The sequence below is a fragment of the Ahaetulla prasina genome, chromosome 18, assembly GCF_028640845.1.
Source record: "Ahaetulla prasina isolate Xishuangbanna chromosome 18, ASM2864084v1, whole genome shotgun sequence".
Classification (NCBI taxonomy): Eukaryota; Metazoa; Chordata; class Lepidosauria; order Squamata; family Colubridae; genus Ahaetulla; species Ahaetulla prasina.
Window position 1 is genome coordinate 4112776 of NC_080556.1, and position 18216 is coordinate 4130991.

General features: G+C 43.8%; 1 protein-coding gene across 3 annotated transcripts in view; it reads left to right on the forward strand.

Annotated features, from left to right (window-relative positions):
• Window positions 1–2738: 2738 nt before the first annotated feature.
• The window catches only part of NADK (NAD kinase), a 51111-nt gene continuing 35633 nt past the window's right edge, over window positions 2739–18216 (forward strand). The window contains exon 1 of one of the 3 annotated variants that reach the window (XM_058160942.1): window positions 2739–2979. The gene's annotated coding sequence lies outside the window, so the exon portion shown is untranslated. Of the gene's footprint in view, window positions 2980–5968; window positions 6194–13982; window positions 14060–18216 lie in introns of those variants that run through there. The other 2 variants (XM_058160941.1, XM_058160943.1) reach the window with 2 other exon arrangements.

Sequence of the window (18216 nt, forward strand, 5' to 3'; positions counted from 1 at the left end):
CAACAATATATGTAACTATCATACAGAAAGGTTATATAGTATATAAAGGTATAGAAGAAAAGAAAAACAATAGGACAGGAACGGTAGGCACGTTTGTGCGCTTATGCACGCCCCTTATGGTCCTCTTAGGAATGGGGTGAGGTCAACAGTAGAAAGTTTTTCTTTAAAGCTTTTAGGATTATGAGAAGAGACCACAGAGTCAGGTAAAGTATTCCAAGCACTGATGATTCTTTTCTGCAATCTAGATTAAAGCGGTTGACATTAAGTTTAAATCTATTTTGTTTATTTTCCTTCTGCAACGAGACCGAAAATGGCCATAATCAATCCTTCATTTCTCCAAGGTACACATCCAGAAGAGATCGCTTCTAATAGATAAAACTGGTTGTAAAATGCAGGGGACCCATTAAATGGCAGATGGAATGGAAACCCTCCAGAAAAAATAATAATTAAGTAGATAAAACAGAAGGTGCTTTGGGAAGGAAAAAGAAAAGAAAAAAAAAAGAAATTGCAATTAGGGTCTAGGTAGAGTGGAGGGATTGCTAAGGTTCCCTCCTTCTCCAAGAGTCATTTTAAGTCAATATCTGTCGGCATTATCTTCCAAGTATCGAATAATAAATAAATCTTAAAAACACTCTTTTGGGCTAACTTTGCGGTTGGACATCTGGCGGCTGGAGCGATACGGCTTTTCTGTTTGCTTCTGACAGAAAATAATTATTTAGTCAAGAAATAAGTAAAAGTACATGAGGACTAGTGGCTTATTTTTGTAATCAGGGCTAAACCAAGCAAATCATTTATTAGCAACCAACTTCTTTCCTATTGATATGACCTTAAGAGAAGGGCTTTTCAGGAAAATGAGGAAAATTATTTGGTCATTTTAGGAGTGAGTGACAATAGTTAGGGAATAGATTTTATTTGTTGGCTCTTCCAGTCCCTTTGGAAACAAAGAGCCTTTTTTTTCTCTTTCTTTCTTTCTTTCACTTCCAAATGCTTTTGAAAACACCTGGTGTTTTCTGCCAGCTGGAGCTTACAGGTATAAATATAGCTGTAGATGAAAAGAATATTAATGTAGGAATCAGGCAGGAGAGAACAAAAGTCTTATTGATATTCAATGCATGTGCAAATTCCTAGTCATCTGGATCTGACAGCTGGCAGATGAAAACGGCACTGATTAAATTAATAGGGGAAATGAACAGAATTTGGTTAGCCAGATCGTCTTATTTATTTATTTGTGGAGTTCAGTCTGTAACAGGGATTCTGTCTGAAGCATGAGCCATCTTTGTCTAAACTTTCATAGTTTGGAGTCCGTTTGGTGGACTTTCAGATATTCTGTGCGTTTTGGGGGAAAATATGTATATATTCCCTTTATGCATTTTGACCTTCGTCTTTTCATCGTTAAAATACATTTTGATATTAATGCAAACCTGTTTGGAGCCGACGTTGTAAGATGCAGCTTAGTATTTGATAATGGCCATCCCACATCATTTTAACGCAATAAAATTCAATTTATTCAGTCTACTGGCAGACAGTTTCTGTCACCACGAGCGTATAAATAGCGCAAATAAATTAACGCTGTATTTTTTTAAAAAAAAGAAAAGGGGAAATCAGAGCATTGATAAAAGTTACCATACGTTTGTGGTCTTGTAGTAAGAATTTAGTATGCAGAATTCTGATTTGGCATTGAACCTTCTAAATCCATTTAACTAAACAGGGTTGTGACATTATAATTCAAAATTTTCATGTCACTGGAGGACCTGTCAATCATGTCTGGACTGACAGCGGGTTTATTTATTTATTTATTTATTTTATTTAATCACATTTACATACCGTCCTATCTCCCAGGGGACTCAGGGCGGTTTACAGCCTAATAAAACATGCATATAAATACAGAATAAAACACGGGTTTATTGCGACCTCGTCCCAAAAACGGATCAACCTCACTTAATTTTTCCTTCTTGGGAACCGAAAAGGCACCAAGCTCATCCCCTCCTGGAAAATTTTGGAAGTACAGGTAAGTCCTCGACTTGCGACCACAATTGAGCCCAACAATTTCTGTTTCTAAGCAGGACAGTCGTCGATTTTTTTTTTTTTGTACCCATTTTACAAGCTCGCTTGCCACCTTTGCTGTTAAGTGAATCCCCGCCGTTGTTCAGTTAGTCACACGGTCGGAAAGCGAATCTGACTTCCCCATTGATTTTGCTTGTCGGTCGCCGACGCGGATCACGTGACCCGTGGACGCTGCAACCGTTATAAACGTGAGTCGTCCACCGCCAAGCATCCAAAGGTAAATGACACTGTGGGGAGGCTGCGATGATCGTGAAGTGGGAAAAAACGGTCGTGAGCCACCACGTTGAAGGGTCACTAAACAAACCGTCGTAAGTCGAGGACTACCCGCAATGCCCCTTTTACTTGCCCTGCCTGAATCCAAGCGGCATTAACACACAAAGAGGAAATGAGCAATGCTGAAATTTAAAAAAAAAAAATTAAAAAAAAAATCCGAGTTTCTATATCTGGGGGAAGATCTTATATTTAGTCTTATTTCCAGGACTTCCCTCGCTTCCCAATAGGGGGCAGCGAAGGAAGGCGGGAGGGACTCGCGACGCAACGCCACGCCGTGCGCCGCTCTAGGCTTTTTTTTTTTTTTTTTTAAAAACAGCTCTCTCATCCACCCCGAGAGTTGCGAGTGCGCAGGCGCGCCGCGCGCCCGCCCTTTCCCTCAGGAGGGGAGGTTCGCTGAGGCGGGCCGAGGGGCGGAGAATGGGGGCGGTGCGTGGCGGGCTCCGCGGCGGCGGCCGCCCTCGGCCGGATTCGCTGGCCTGGAGGCGCCCGCGGCGAGCAGCAGCGGCGGCGGAGAAGACGACGACGACAGCGGCCGAAGGCCTGTGAGGAGGCCCACCGCGGAGGCGCTCGGACCGAAGGGCAGCAGCGCGCGCGAGAGAGAGGGAGCGGCGGCGGCGGCGGAGGAGGGGCCTGGGCGCGAGGGTGAGTGACGTCAGCAGGAGGGGCGGGGCCGAGCGTTGTGGGTTAGAAGGGAAGGGGGAAAAAAAACAACACAAGGGACTCCAGCCAGTTCCCCAACCTGGCGCCCACGGTCCCTTTTTTACCCCGTCAAGAGTTGGGGAACGTTGGACCACAATTTCCATCATCCACCCAAGCAGTACCAACCAGGTTTTATTCCCCCCCCCCCACCAAGCTAAGGGGCTCATCCTGCCCATCATTGCATTGCACACACACACAATCACACACACAAAACCACACACACACACACAAGCCAAGGGGCTCCTCCTGCCCATCATTGCATTGCATTGCATTGCATTGCACACACACAAACACACAAGTCAAGGGGGCTGCTCCTGCCCACATATACGGTACTGGTGCATTTTGTTTTTTTGGCCTAAATGTAGACCCTTACTTTTACAATTTGATGTTGGTTGTTGATCCTAAACGTCAAAAACTATCATATCAATATCTTTTATTGGTCGCTGAATTGTTGTCATTAGTTTGGTCTTCTTCATACAGGTGGTCTCTGGTTAATGATCACTCATTCAGCAACTGTTCAAACTTGCATTGGTGCTGAAAAATGATATGATCGGTCATCAGAGTTCTGGTGTCCCTGTAATCATGAGGTCACCATTTACAACATTATTTGCCAGATTTTGACAAGCAAAGACCAAGAGGGAGCTGGCATGTGGTTGCAAACAACAAGCATATGATGTCCTCACTTAAAGACCCACAGTCATTTATGACCACATCACTTAGCAATGGCAATTCCAGTCCCAATTATTGTCATTAACTGAGGACTACCTGTATTTAATCTTAGTACCATTCTTTTTTTCACTGTCCTCCATGACTTTCATTATTAGAGCTTGTGAATGTCCCAAAGGTTTTTTTTCAAGAAGTAACTGGACCTCCTTGTTCTTCCTTGCAGACGTGTCACTTCTCATCCAAGAAGCTTCTTGAAGAAGCATATGGGATGAGAAGTGAAATGCCTTCAAAGAAAAACAAGGAAGTCCAGTTGCCTCTTGAAAAAACACCTTTGGGACAGCCATGACCTGGATGACTGAGAATCTCCATAGACATAGAGCTTCTGAATCATTTGCATTTTCAGTTATCAGAGAAGTATCTTAAGCATAATACAGATTGATTGATATTTCTCCAATTCTAAAAACATACTCATCTTCTTCTGATCCTCAGTATATATACTGTATACAGGTTGAATAAATAAAGGAAGAGTATATAGGCATGTCTCGCTATTTTGCCAAACTGGAGTCAGTCTGTTTGACCATGTTCTGTCTGAGCTATGGCTTTCTGTTCTGCATATAGCATTCCCAGAGATGAAACTGACTCTTTGGAAGAGTCAGTTTCATCTCTGATGTCTTTATAGATATCGTTGTAATGTCGTTTGTTTCTCACAGCTTTTTGAAATTCCCTAAGATCTTTTACCTTTCTTGGCTTTTCTTCTAGGCAATTTTCTACTGTCTGTTCTGACATCTATGTTTCTTAATCTTCAGCAATCTTTTTTCATATTTATCTGTAACAACCTATTGGATTTCCTTTAACAGTTGGTCTTCTTCCCTACCTATGAAGTTCAAGACTTCCAATCAATCCCTGAAGTTCTCCTTGAAATTGTAGGTTCAACATCATATCATGGAAACTGGTTGATGTTCTCTCACTTTAGCTTGACTTGGAACTTGCCCATGAACAGGAACTTCCTCCTGTTCTGCTACTCTAACTTGAGTAACTGTCATATTCAAGATTGCCTAAGTGCTATTATTCAGTCATTGATGGCATTATACCCAAGTACAGTCTTCTCTTCATCCTTTTCGGACCCTGAAAGCAATGCCATTCATTCTTTGCTTTTCATGGGCTCAGTAGTAAAAAGCATGATATTCTGACCAAAAGCGTTTGATTTCTGTCACTTTCAACTGGTTGACCTGAAGAGGTTACTGACAGTTGATTCATTTTATCTTTCACTGTGGTGAGAACAATCATGTCTGGACTGACAGCGGGTTTATTTATTTATTTTATTTAATCACATTTACATACCGTCCTATCTCCCAGGGGACTCAGGGCGGTTTACAGCCTAATAAAACATGCATATAAATACAGAATAAAACACGGGTTTATTGCGACCTCGTCCCAAAAACGGATCAACCTCACTTAATTTTTCCTTCTTGGGAACCGAAAAGGCACCAAGCTCATCCCCTCCTGGGAAATTTTGGAAGTACAGGTAAGTCCTCGACTTGCGACCACAATTGAGCCCAACAATTTCTGTTTCTAAGCAGGACAGTCGTCGATTATTTTTTTTTTGCACCCATTTTACAAGCTCGCTTGCCACCTTTGCTGTTAAGTGAATCCCCGCCGTTGTTCAGTTAGTCACACGGTCGGAAAGCGAATCTGACTTCCCCATTGATTTTGCTCGTCGGTCGCCGACGCGGATCACGTGACCCGTGGACGCTGCAACCGTTATAAACGTGAGTCGTCCACCGCCAAGCATCCAAAGGTAAATGACACTGTGGGGAGGCTGCGATGGTCATTAAGTGGGAAAAATGGTCGTGAGCCACCACGTTGAAGGGTCACTAAACAAACCGTCGTAAGTCGAGGACTACCCGCAATGCCCCTTTTACTTGCCCTGCCTGAATCCAAGCGGCATTAACACACAAAGAGGAAATGAGCAATGCTGAAATTTAAAAAAAAAAAAATTAAAAAAAAAACCCCGAGTTTCTATATCTGGGGGAAGATCTTATATTTAGTCTTATTTCCAGGACTTCCCTCGCTTCCCAATAGGGGGCAGCGAAGGAAGGCGGGAGGGACTCGCGACGCAACGCCACGCCGTGCGCCGCTCTAGGCTTTTTTTTTTTTAAAAAAAAACAGCTCTCTCATCCACCCGAGAGTTGCGAGTGCGCAGGCGCGCCGCGCGCCCGCCCTTTCCCTCAGGAGGGGAGGTTCGCTGAGGCGGGCCGAGGGGCGGGGAATGGGGGCGGTGCGTGGCGGGCTCCGCGGCGGCGGCCGCCCTCGGCCGGATTCGCTGGCCTGGAGGCGCCCGCGGCGAGTAGCAGCGGCGGCAGAGAAGAAGACGACGACAGCGGCCGAAGGCCTGTGAGGAGGCCCACCGCGGAGGCGCTCGGACCGAAGGGCAGCAGCGCGCGCGAGAGAGAGGGAGCGGCGGCGGCGGAGGAGGGGCCTGGGCGCGAGGGTGAGTGACGTCAGCAGGAGGGGCGGGGCCGAGCGTTGTGGGTTAGAAGGGAAGGGGGGGAAAAAACAACACAAGGGACTCCAGCCAGTTCCCCAACCTGGTGCCCACGGTCCCTTTTTTACCCCGTCAAGAGTTGGGGAACGTTGGACCACAATTTCCATCATCCACCCAAGCAGTACCAACCAGGTTTTATCCCCCCCCCACCCAGCTAAGGGGCTCATCCTGCCCATCATTGCATTGCACACACACACACAATCACACACACAAAACCACACACACACACAAGTGAAGGGGCTCCTCCTGCCCATCATTGCATTGCATTGCATTGCACACACACAAACACACAAGTCAAGGGGGCTGCTCCTGCCCATCCTTGCATTGCACTGCACAAACACAGACAACACACAACCTGCCTGGTTAGTTTTTTCACCTTTGCTGGGGCTGTTTGTTGGGTACGTTGTTGTGTTGTGTTGCATCAAACACAACTCCAAACCTGCTTGGTTAGTTAAGGGTTCCGCAAACCCACGAGGGGGGGATGAATTCAGTCAGCAATTAAATGCGTTGTGTAATGTACTAAATGCTGCCTTTCCCCCCCCCCCCCACTGGGATTTGCATCCTGTATCTCCTTACGAAATGTGATTACGTTATAATTCCTGCCGTTCAACTTTCTTACAGGCGGATATACCAAATGTACCGGATTATAATGCTTTTAACCTAAGTAATTGATATTCCAAAGGTGCTTCTCGCCCCACCCCCCCAAAAAAAGACAAGTGGATTTTCTTGTTTTTTTCTTCTTCTTTAAAAACGTTTCGCTTCTTTATCCAAGTAGTTTCTTCAGTTCAGAAGTGAAATAAAATAATTTTTTAAAAAAAAACCTAAGAAAGTCCACTTGTCCACCAAAACACACCTTTGGGACAATCAGAACCTGGATGATTGAGAATCTTCATAGATAATAATAATAATCTATATATTTTGACACCCTCAAACCAGAAGATCTGCCTTTTCAGAGCCTTGGGAAGGACTTAATAGGTGGATAAAAATGCCAAACCCAGTCTAAACGTGTGTGTAACTGTGTGACAGACCATAATAAATAATATAAGGATATTTTTTTTTTAGAATTTAGAATTTTTATTGGCCAAGTGTGATTGGACACACAAGGAATTTGTCTTGGTGCATATGCTCTCAGTGTACATAAAAGAAAAGATACGTTCATCAAGGTACAACATTTACAACACGATGATCAGTATATCAATATAAATCATAAGGATTGCCAGCAACAAGTTATAGTCATACAGTCATAAGTGGAAAGAGATTGGTGATAGGAACTATGAAACGATTAATAGTAGTGCAGATTCAGTAAATAGTCTGACAGTGTTGATGGAATTATTTGTTTAGCAGAGTGATGGCCTTCGGGAAAAAACTGTTCTTGTGTCTAGTTGTTCTGGTGTGCAGTGCTCTATAGCGTCGTTTTGAGGGTAGGAGTTGAAACAGTTTATGTCCAGGATGTGAGGGATCTGCAAATATTTTCACGGCCCTCTTCTTGATTCGTGCAGTATACAGGTCCTCAATGGAAGGCAGGTTGGTAGCAATTGGTAGCAATATAAATAAAATAGCGGATTTCCAGAAAAGAGGTGCCAGATCCAAAGTCTTTTGCAAGCTTGCCTTTCTTGGCAAATATGTGCTGTAATTGTGCATCATTTCATAACTGGTCCTAACCATTGTTTCATTGCTTACAAAACAACGGATTTTCTTGGAAGCGCATCAAATTTTCCTTTTACTCTGTTGTTTTGACTCTAGAAATGCAGCCTAATCATTTTTGGCTCTTTTGTTAGCACTGGAATGTTTGCAGAAAGAATGAGAATGTTATCTTAAAAAGTCACAGTCCAGTAAATAGGATAACACAACCGTTATATGACGAGATTCCCAAAAGAAGCAAAAGCGAGCACTCTTCTAACAAATATCCTCTTCCATCTCTTTAAAAGTGTATTTATTTTGTTTGGGAGTTCAGACCAGTCTTTTAAAGAAAGTAGATAATTATAGTGCTTTCAGCAGTAAGGCTTCAAAAGGGTACAATTAATAAAGGGAGAATAAGTTCCAATGTTCTTCTATAAATGCTCAAATTGAAATTAAGAGCCTATTTGTAAGACACAACAGCCGCAGAGCGCTTGGTAGAGATATTCATGTGATAGATAATGGGGATGTATAGATGTTGTTTAACTTCCTTTCAGCGAACTTCCTTGTTTTTGCAAGGTTTTCTATGTGGTTGACAAGCCAGGGGAAATGGATACAACTGTTGGATGTGTGTGTGTGTGTGAGTGTGAATATTCACATCCAGGGAAAAGTGAATGATAGCTCCAACCAACCATTATAAAAAGGGGGGGGGGAATTAATAGTTTGTCTAAGAACGCCTTGGCTGCGTGCACTTGACCCACTAATCCATGGCTTGTCCAGAAAATTAACATTTTCTAGGTTGATGGAACAGAGAAAATCATAAACAGGCCTCATGGCCTCATGGTTTGCACACCCACGAATTGATGGACCCTTGACTGACGTTTGCGGTTTCATAATACAGTACTGTGGGGCAGGGAGGGGAGTAGCCATTAAGTGGAATCTTCTTGAGCTGGTCATTTAGCAAACCAGGCAGGAATCACGAAAACCATCTGCCTTGGTAGATGATGAATAAAATCTGCGAGGCTCAAATCTAACAAATCCATAATTTCAAAGACGCCCTTAAAGCAAGGCTGTTGAAAAATTGCAATATTTGGTGTGTGTGTGGATGGTGAATCACTTGGAGCTAAGCCACTGTCAAGCCATAGCTGCCTCACACCTTGGGAGACACTCAGAGCCACAATATTCGTTGTTTTTGCCATGTACACTCTGTGCATCTCATCCATAAGGGCTTGAAAAACCAGGGTTTCTAACTTAAATTGTGTCAGCCTAGCTAACCAATTCCAGGTTATTCAGTAAATGTGGCTCAGTTTAACCAGACCATTGGCTTAGCTTCAAGAAGGTTTAAATGTGATTTTTGAGGGACACGGTGGCTCAGGGGCTAAGACACTGAGCTTGTCGATCAAAAGGTCGGCAGTTCAGCGGGTCGAATCCCTAGCGCCGCGTAACGGGGTGAGCTCCCATTCCTTGTCCCAGCTTCTGCCAACCTAACGGTTCGAAAGCAGGTAAAAAATGCAAGTAGAAAAAAATAGGGACCACCTTTGGTGGGAAGGGAATGACGTTCCGTGCGCCTTTGGCGTTGAGTCATGCCGGCCACATGACCACGGAGACGTCTTCAGACAGCGCTGGCTCTTCGGCTTTGAAACAGAAATGAGCACCGCCCCTTAGAGTTGGGAACGACTAGCACATATGTGCGAGGGGAACCTTTACCTAAACGCGATTCAAGTCACATTTACACTTTCCGCTGTCCTCCTCTAAGTCTTATTATGTTCAGAAATGTCTTTGAGCAACTTTGAAACCCTCTCTTTGATTCCAACCATCCTTTTGCGTTTTCGAGTGGTGCAAGAAAAGTGACATAAAGCAAGAATCCATCTTATTTGAAAAAAAAGGATGTTTTTCTGTCCTGCAGTTTCCCGTTTTCCATTTCTCAAGAAACAATTTTGCAACCGGTATGAGAGTGAAGAAATTCTTCAGTCCTCTCTGCCCGTTTGTTTACTATGCTGTAGTTCAAATTACAAGCGGTAATACGATGCATAAAAAGCATGGACTGAATGGCTGTGATAGAAACCAATGTCTGATTCGGTTTTTCTTGTAGTATCATTGGATGAACTTGGTATTTACCATTGTATGAATCCTGTTTGACAACTTTCACATGTGTGGGTAAAGCTAACCCAGGGAAAAAAGGCCTCACTAGTCACTTGAACCCAGGATCTTAGTCTGGTACTTGCGGACAAGCCTGTTGTGACCCTGGCCCAAGTAGGTAGTAGTAAACGCAATCAGTTCAAAAACAAACAGACTTTATTAGAACAGCTGAGACTTAACTCATTCTCGGTGGCGTCCAAACTAAATCAAAGCAAATTCTTCATAACACAATTCTTCAGTCTTATCACCAACCTTGGTCTTAATTAGGCAAACTGCCAAAGGCTTTTTCTTGGCAAAAGTTCAGAAGCAGAAGACGCCGACAAGAAATAAATGCAGCAAGACAAGGAGCAAGGCTATCAACGTTGTTTTCCGGCAAACAGCCCAAACGCCGTTGCTGGTCTTTTAAGCCTTATGGGAGGGGCCAATCATCTCTTGGCCCTACTCCAGAGTCGTCCTCTTTGCTTGAACTGCTCTTGCCTTCTGGCAGCTCTTCTCATGCGTGTATTAGGAACAGGCTCCTCCTGTTCCTCTGCCTCACTACTATCAGCCTCTGGAGGCTCCAGAGTCCGCACATCACTCCCCGATGGCCCTGGCTCCATCTCTGTCTCCGATACAGAGCCCTCACCCGGGCCTTCCCCAGCCTCCAGGACTGGCCCACGCTCTTCCTCAGCCTCATCGGTCTCCGACTGCGCTGCCAGCTCCGCAGGCTGCTGACGGACCACAACAAAGTCAGGATTTTGCAATCAACCAGGATCGGATATAAACATGGCAAGAAATCAGATGATGTTGAGAAGGTTTTGATGTCTACTTTCTAATTGCTGGTTCAGGCGGATTGGAATTGTCGTCTGGAGAAATTGCCAAGTTGTAGAAATCAGGTTTTAAACATTCCAGCGACGGGGACCGCGCACAAACAACATCTGTGAGTTTTCACACCCTGAATTAAGCAAGGGCTTGCTTTAACCTAGGATTCTAGGTCAGTGATTCTCAACCTTTTCTTCATCATGGACCTCCTGCAAATACCTTTTGTGGCCAGGGACACCCCCCCCCAAGACTTAACTCTAAGGTTTAAAATATGCCATTTCTTCAAGCCTTCGGGTGAATGAATAAACCAGATTTGGCTCAGCCCACCCAGCATGCTAACAAAAATTAAATCAAGTGCATTATGATGTTAACTTCCCTTCCTGTGAAGACATAGCGACTGGGTCTTCATTTCAGCTCTTTTGTACTCCTCGACTTACGACGACAGTGGGTGCAAAATATCTGTGGCTAAGCGGTACAGTTGTTAGGGGGCTTGCTTTGCTCCCTTAAACGACCTTGCTTGCCACCGTTATTAAGTGAATCGCTACACTCGGGTAAGTTGGTCACAAGGTTTGTTGAGCGAATCTGGCTTCCCCATTGACTTGGCTGGTGAAAAGATCGCCAAAGATGACCCCCGTGACCTCAGGATACCCCAACCGTCATAAATACGAGTCTGTTGCAAAATGTCTTGATTTTGAACACATCACTATGGAAACGCTGGCCACGGTCGTTAAGTGTGAAAAACGGTCGTAAGTCACTTCTGTGTCGCTGTAACTTTCAACAGTCACTAAACAAACTTGCAAGTCAAGGACTACCAGTATATACCCTGTTTCGCTGAAAATAAGACTCAACTGGAAAATAAGCCTTAGCGTGATTTTTCAGGATGTTCGTAATATAAGCCCTACTGTTAAAAATAAACCCCAGTTTATATCGTCAGCCAGAGACACATTTTAGTACCATATTCCCCCCCCCCCAAATAAGACCTAACCATAAAATAAGCCCTAATGTGTGGTTTTTTTGGAGCAAAAATTAATATAAAACCCGGTTTTATTTTTGGAGAAACACGGTAAAATTGGTCTGCTCCTGACCAGATGGAGGAGACTAAGAAGGAGGAGGAAGGAATTCGCCAGTGAAGAAAATGAAAACTGAATTTTCAGCCAATAAATAATAAACCGCCGTGCATTCCTGCAAAGCTGCTCGAAATGATTAGGACGCAGAGCAAAATTTCTCCCAAAAGAAGGGGAGGAAAAAAAATGACACGTTCTCCTATTACCTCATCTTTTGTCTGCCCCGAGAGAGGATAAAAATAGAACTGAATGGTATAGGGTTGTAGGTCTGCATCTTTGACAAATTGTATACATGATGAATAAACTGCTTCATTTCCCCCCTCCCAGGGTCATGGCAAGATCAAGTGCCCGTTTGTTGTTATTTTGTTGAATGTCTCTCTTGTTTCCTCTTAATGGGAGAATTCAAGCAATTTCTTTTTTTTTTTTAAGTATATTTTATTGAACTTTTTTACATTAAAAGCATAAAAAAAGGAAAAAGAAAAGCTTATATCATTTAACAGCTATTTGTGGTATTTTTCATCTGACAATAATCCGTGCAATAATGACAAACATTAAATTCTACATATTTGTATTCTTATTTTATCTATTGATTATGCTTAGTAACTAAATATTCCTATCTCCTTTCCATCCATCCATACCACCGTTCCCATATACCATAAAATACTGATGTCTCTTTACCCTTCAGACTCAGAGTTAGTTTGTCCATTTCTGCGCAATTCATAATCTTTTGTATAATAAGTCTCTCTGAGGGCACACATGGCTGTTTCCAACATTGAGCAAAGGCCATCCTAGCAGCAGTTAATATATGTAGTATTAAATATTTTATACTCTTCAAGTATTTTTTTTTTTAAATCCCCAATAAAAAAAGTTCGGGTTCTAGATCCAATTGTTCATTCGTAATTTCTTGTAGCCACTTTTTAATTTTTAACCAATATTTACGTGATTCGGGGCAGGACCACCACATATGGTAATATGTTCCATCTTTATTTTTACATTTCCAGCATATGGGAGACATTTTGGGATACATTTTCGCTAGTCTCGAAGGGGGCAGGTGCCACCTGTAGAACATTTTATATGCATTTTCTTTGTATGTCAAGCAATTTCTTAAAAGGTACAGGGCAGTAGTGGGTTTCAAATCCTGGCGCTACCAATTTGCTATCGGCAGTGCGTGAATGCGCGCGGGGCACTTTTGCGCATGTGCAGAGTGTTTCTGATGACATTTGGATGGGTGGGCGGAGCGTCCTGTTCCCGCCGCTGCCAGTTTGTGCGAATCGGGAGCAACCCACCAACTGGGGTTAAACGGCCAAGCTTGTACAGATAGTCCTCGATTTACAACAGTCCGTTTAGTGACCATTCGAAGTTAGAATGGCATGGGGAAAAAGGGACTTAGGATCGTTTTTCACGCTTACGACCGGTGGCAGCGTCTCACGTGATCAAAACTCAGGATGCTTCGCAACTGACTCATATTTATGACGGTTGCAGTGTCCTAGGGGTGGGTGTGTCTACAGGGAAGGCAGATTCGCGTAACAACCCCGTTATTAACTCAACCACTGCACTGATTCGCTTAACGAACGTGGCAAGAAAGGTCGTAAAAGGGGTTGCAAGTCGCTTAACAAACGTTTCACTTGGCGACAGGAATTTGGGCCTCAACTGTGGTCGTAAGTCGAGAACTACCTATACTTCCTAATTCTTGGCTTGTTATGACAAGAGCCATAGATGATTAAAACCATGGAGCCCGTTCCTTAATTAATTTAGCCAGCTAGTAATAAAGTAAGATAGCTGGAAACATCATCACACAAGTGAAGTTACGATAAGCTCAAATTTCCAATTATCTTTATAGGTGAAAAGGAGCAGGTGTCGAATTTATTATTCTGGATTAGGTTCACATTGCTCCTTTTGATTTTTTTTTGTGAATCGCCATCTAGGTTGGGTTTTGTATTTCGGGTTTTATTCCTGCAACTCACCCCGAGTTGGCGGCCATATAAATTTCCTTCATAAATAAAATAAAAATATAGACTGTAATTGCTACGTTGCAGAAGAGTTAACATTGGCCAATTCTCTTCCGCCTTTTTTTTTTGTGATACGCAACACAGCACTTCTGTTTTTTTTACCAGAGTGGTTCTTCATTTTATCCATCGCATAAACAAACACCGATCAAGGGAGCCAAGCATCCTCACCATCTAATTATACGGTACTTATTTTATGGATTTGTTAATCTCCCCGCTGTTAGCGTGTGAGCTGTGCCAGTTGGGTAGATCAAATCTAAAGGGTTTCCTGTTTTCCTAGTGTTTATATTTTGAGAGAGGCCTGCTTTAATAAGCACCATTCGAAAACTCCCCTTAAGAAACTGCCCTTGGGATAAGAATCCTTCCAAATTGCTGGCATATTTAAGGAGAATCGGTGGACTTTTTTTTTTTTTCTTCTTCTTGCCGAGAAAAACTTTTGCTGAAAATCCTGAATTGAGGGCTGCCAGTCTGTGTTGGCAATATAAATGCGGGTGGAACAGTGGTCTGGTTCTGTACCATTGTTTTAATCTGTAAAAGGGTTTATCATCATCTTCGTTTAACGACCCCATAATCAGGGATGGGGTTCAGCCGGTTCGTACCGAATCGGTAGCTCTGACAATCAGCTGAGAGCAAACTGGTTTGCTCCAACGATCAGCTGGGCCCGCCTGCCCGCCCCTGCGCTATACTGACCTATATTTCCTCTGTTTGAAGCCCAGCTGATAGGCGCGGCAGAGTGGATTGCCGTGCCTCAGCTGTTTTACTCACGGGGGTTGCAGTAGAAGGTAAGGTTTAGAGCTGTTTTCAAATGCACTGTGCGCACGCTCAGCTAACCGGTTGTTACACCAGTTGAATCCCACCACTGTCCATAATCCCTTGCGGGGTGGAGTCTGGGCAGCTAAATGGAGCTAGCAGAGTGCTGAATGGCCGGATGCCCTTCTTGTTGCCAGTGCGGAGTTTTGTTCAGCAGATATATTCTCAATGTGCCCAGAGAGAGAAATCTCTGCCTCTACTTAGGATCGAACTATAAAAGGGTTTATAATATAGGTTTTAACTCTTTATAGCCTTATGACCTTTATTTATTATCTAGTTCAGTGGTCACCAACTGGTGGCCCTTGGACCACTGGTGATCCACGAGAAAATTTTGGTGGTCCGCAGAAAAATGATTCGTATTTTTTATATTGCACTAAATACTGTTTATCTTTTTTTTAAAAATTGTATTAGTAGTCCACGGGATTTAAAATTATGAATTTAGCGGTCTCTGAAGTCCGAAAGGTTGATGACCCCTGATCTAGTTAATAGCAATTTCCTAAATCCTTTTTTACTCTGTATTTGCCTCTTGTCAAATTCCTTTAAGCCATGATGTAATTTACTTAACTCTTAATCTGTGCACAAGGTACTGTGCTCAGCTGTTAGATTTTTACCAAGATGGCTGAAGAATATATTATTGTTCTAATAAGCGGTTAGTAGTTTTATTCATCTGTGAATTTGATACCAATTGGTAAATACTGTAATAGGCAAATATGGGATCTGTTCCTTTTGAACTGGAAACGAAGAATAGATCCGGTAATTTTAAAAATTATCCATCGAAAAGGGTGGAGGACGAAAGAAAATACGGTAAATTACTCTCTTTCTGGATATTTGGTATATTCTACTATTGCGCAGTGAGATTTTACTTCCTCATAAGCTATGGGTCTCCACCCGGACGGGAATTTTATGCGGCTGTTTTTGTAGACTTTCTTCCTCAAAATGTTCACAAGATTAGCTCCCTTTAGAGTGGGACACAGGTGAATCTGAGTTTTTCAGGAAGGGAAGTAGCTGAATTGCTCAAGTTATAAAAGAAGGCCAAATCTCCAGGTATGTCAGAATACTCATGAGTCCCACATTTTTTTGAGGGGGGGGGGTACTCCGCAAGCTGAAAAATCAGGCTTTCGATAACCCTTTAATATTTTAAAAATTGAGCCTTGCAGCTCCCAAAAAACACTCCCGACAACTGTAACATCTTCAAAAGATTAATAAAACGGCCACGCCAAGCTTAACATCTTAGGTTAGCTAATGTCGTAATCCTCCATTCCCCTGTTGCACACTTAAGTTGTGTTTGTGTGTGACGCTTATCGTTAATGGGGGACTTGGGGGAGGTTTTGATTAGCACCATGCGGAGGCCCAGCTATTGAGGTTTACCTACCATCCTATGTCTTGGCACAGTGCAGTGAAGTCAGCTAGTTGTGACTTATTCCCCTCGAGTAACAAATTAACCATGCTAATTGCAAGGCATGAGCTGGCCTTCGCTGTATATTTCCGAGCACTCGGTTTATAATAAATGTAAGGCGTGGGGGGGGGGGAAGCTTCCTCATTTGATCCACGGGGTTGTAACTCTTCAGGAAACGTCAGTGAAATACCTGTCTTGCAAGAAAGGTCGTAAGATAGGGCAAGTGTCTCGCTTAGCAACAGAAATGTTGGGCTCAATTGTGGTCGTAAGTCAAGGACCAGCTGTATTGAAATACATTGCTATCTGGCAGGGGCTCTGTTTGGGTAGGGACAACCCCCTCCCCCCAATGTATAAAATTACTCTCTCGCACACATACTCAAGTTATGCTCACTCAAAGCCAAATTTACTGCAATTTTGACTTTTGCAAAACCACCCAGTTTGGCGGTTGTGCTGTGCAGAAATTAAGAATGGCCTGGAATCAGTGCCATGTGTTGGCCATTGTCATGCCAAGCCATCTAAACTCCGAATGCTAGCACAGAATAACATTGTCTTAACTAACTTGACGTGGTGTCTCAGTGGCTAAGACGCTGAGCTTGTCGATCGAAAGGTTGGTAGTTTAGCAATTCGAATCCCTGGTCCCGCGTAACGGGGTGAGCTCCCGTGACTTGTCCCAGCTTCTGCCAACCTAGCAGTTCGAAAGCAGGTTAAAAAAAAAAATGCAAGTAGAAAAATAAGGACCACCTTTGGTGGGAAGGGAACAGCGTTCCGTGCGCCTTTGGCGTGGAGTCTTGCCGGCCACATGACCACGGAGACGTCTTCGGACAGCGCTGGCTCTTCGGCTTTGAAACAGAGAAGAGCACCGCCCCCTAAAGTTGGGAAGGACTAGCACATAGTTGCGAGGGGAACCTTTACCTTTACCTTAACTAACTTGAAGGTGGCTAGTAGGATGTTAGTGCAAGGTGTGAACTCTTAGCTTGTTTTAAGCAGTCCTGACATGGTCTGCTCCGGGTCTGAGTCCACGGCTGACTGTCGGAGGCGAGTCATTGGCCCCGATGGGGAGGGTGCGCAACTTGGGCGTTCTCCTGGATGAACGGCTGTCTCTGGAAGATCATTTGACGGCCGTCTCCAGGAGAGCTTTTTACCAGGTTCGCCTGGTGCGCCAGTTGCGCCCCTTTCTAGACCGGGATGCCCTATGCACGGTCACTCACGCCCTCGTGACGTCTCGCCTGGATTACTGCAATGCTCTCTACATGGGGCTCCCCTTGAAGGGCATCCGGAGACTGCAGTTAGTTCAGAATGCGGCTGTGCGGGTGATAGAGGGAGCCCCCCGTGGCTCCCGCGTGACACCTCTCCTGCGCAGACTGCACTGGCTACCTGTGGCCTTCCGGGTGCGCTTCAAGGTTTTGGTAACCATCTTTAAAGCGCTCCATGGCATAGGGCCGGGTTACTTACGGGACCGCCTACTGCTACCGAATACCTCTCACCGACCCGTGCGCTCTCACAGAGAGGGACTCCTCAGGGTGCCGTCAGCTAGGCAGTGTCGTCTGGCGACGCCCAGGGGAAGGGCCTTCTCTGTGGGGGCTCCCGCCCTCTGGAATGAACTCCCCCCAGGACTTCGTCAACTTCCGGACCTCCGAACCTTCCGTCGCGAGCTTAAAACATATTTATTCATTTGCGCAGGACTGGGCTAGGTTTTAAATTTGTATTGATTTTAATTGGTTTTAGTATTTATATCATTTTAATTAATTTGGCTTTAGAATAAGTTTTTTAATTGTGATCTTAATCTGTATTTATATGTTTTTATTGGCCTGTGAACTGCCCTGAGTCCTTCGGGAGATAGGGCGGTATACAAATTTGATTAAATAAATAAATCTCTTAATGCCTTGATGCTACCAATAGTCCTTATTTTTTCAACCTTAAACAACGTTCAGTGGGATGGAAAGCTCAGGTGGAAGACACAATAGATTTAAAGATGCTGTTAAATCTCAGTGAATGCTGACTGAGGAATTCTGGGAGTTTGAAGTCCACACATCTCCCAGTAGCCAAGGTTGAGTGACATCGCAGTAGACCATAAATATAGGTTGGTATTTGTATCTGGTGGCTGATGAAGAATATTGAAATGAAGGTTGGCAGTTT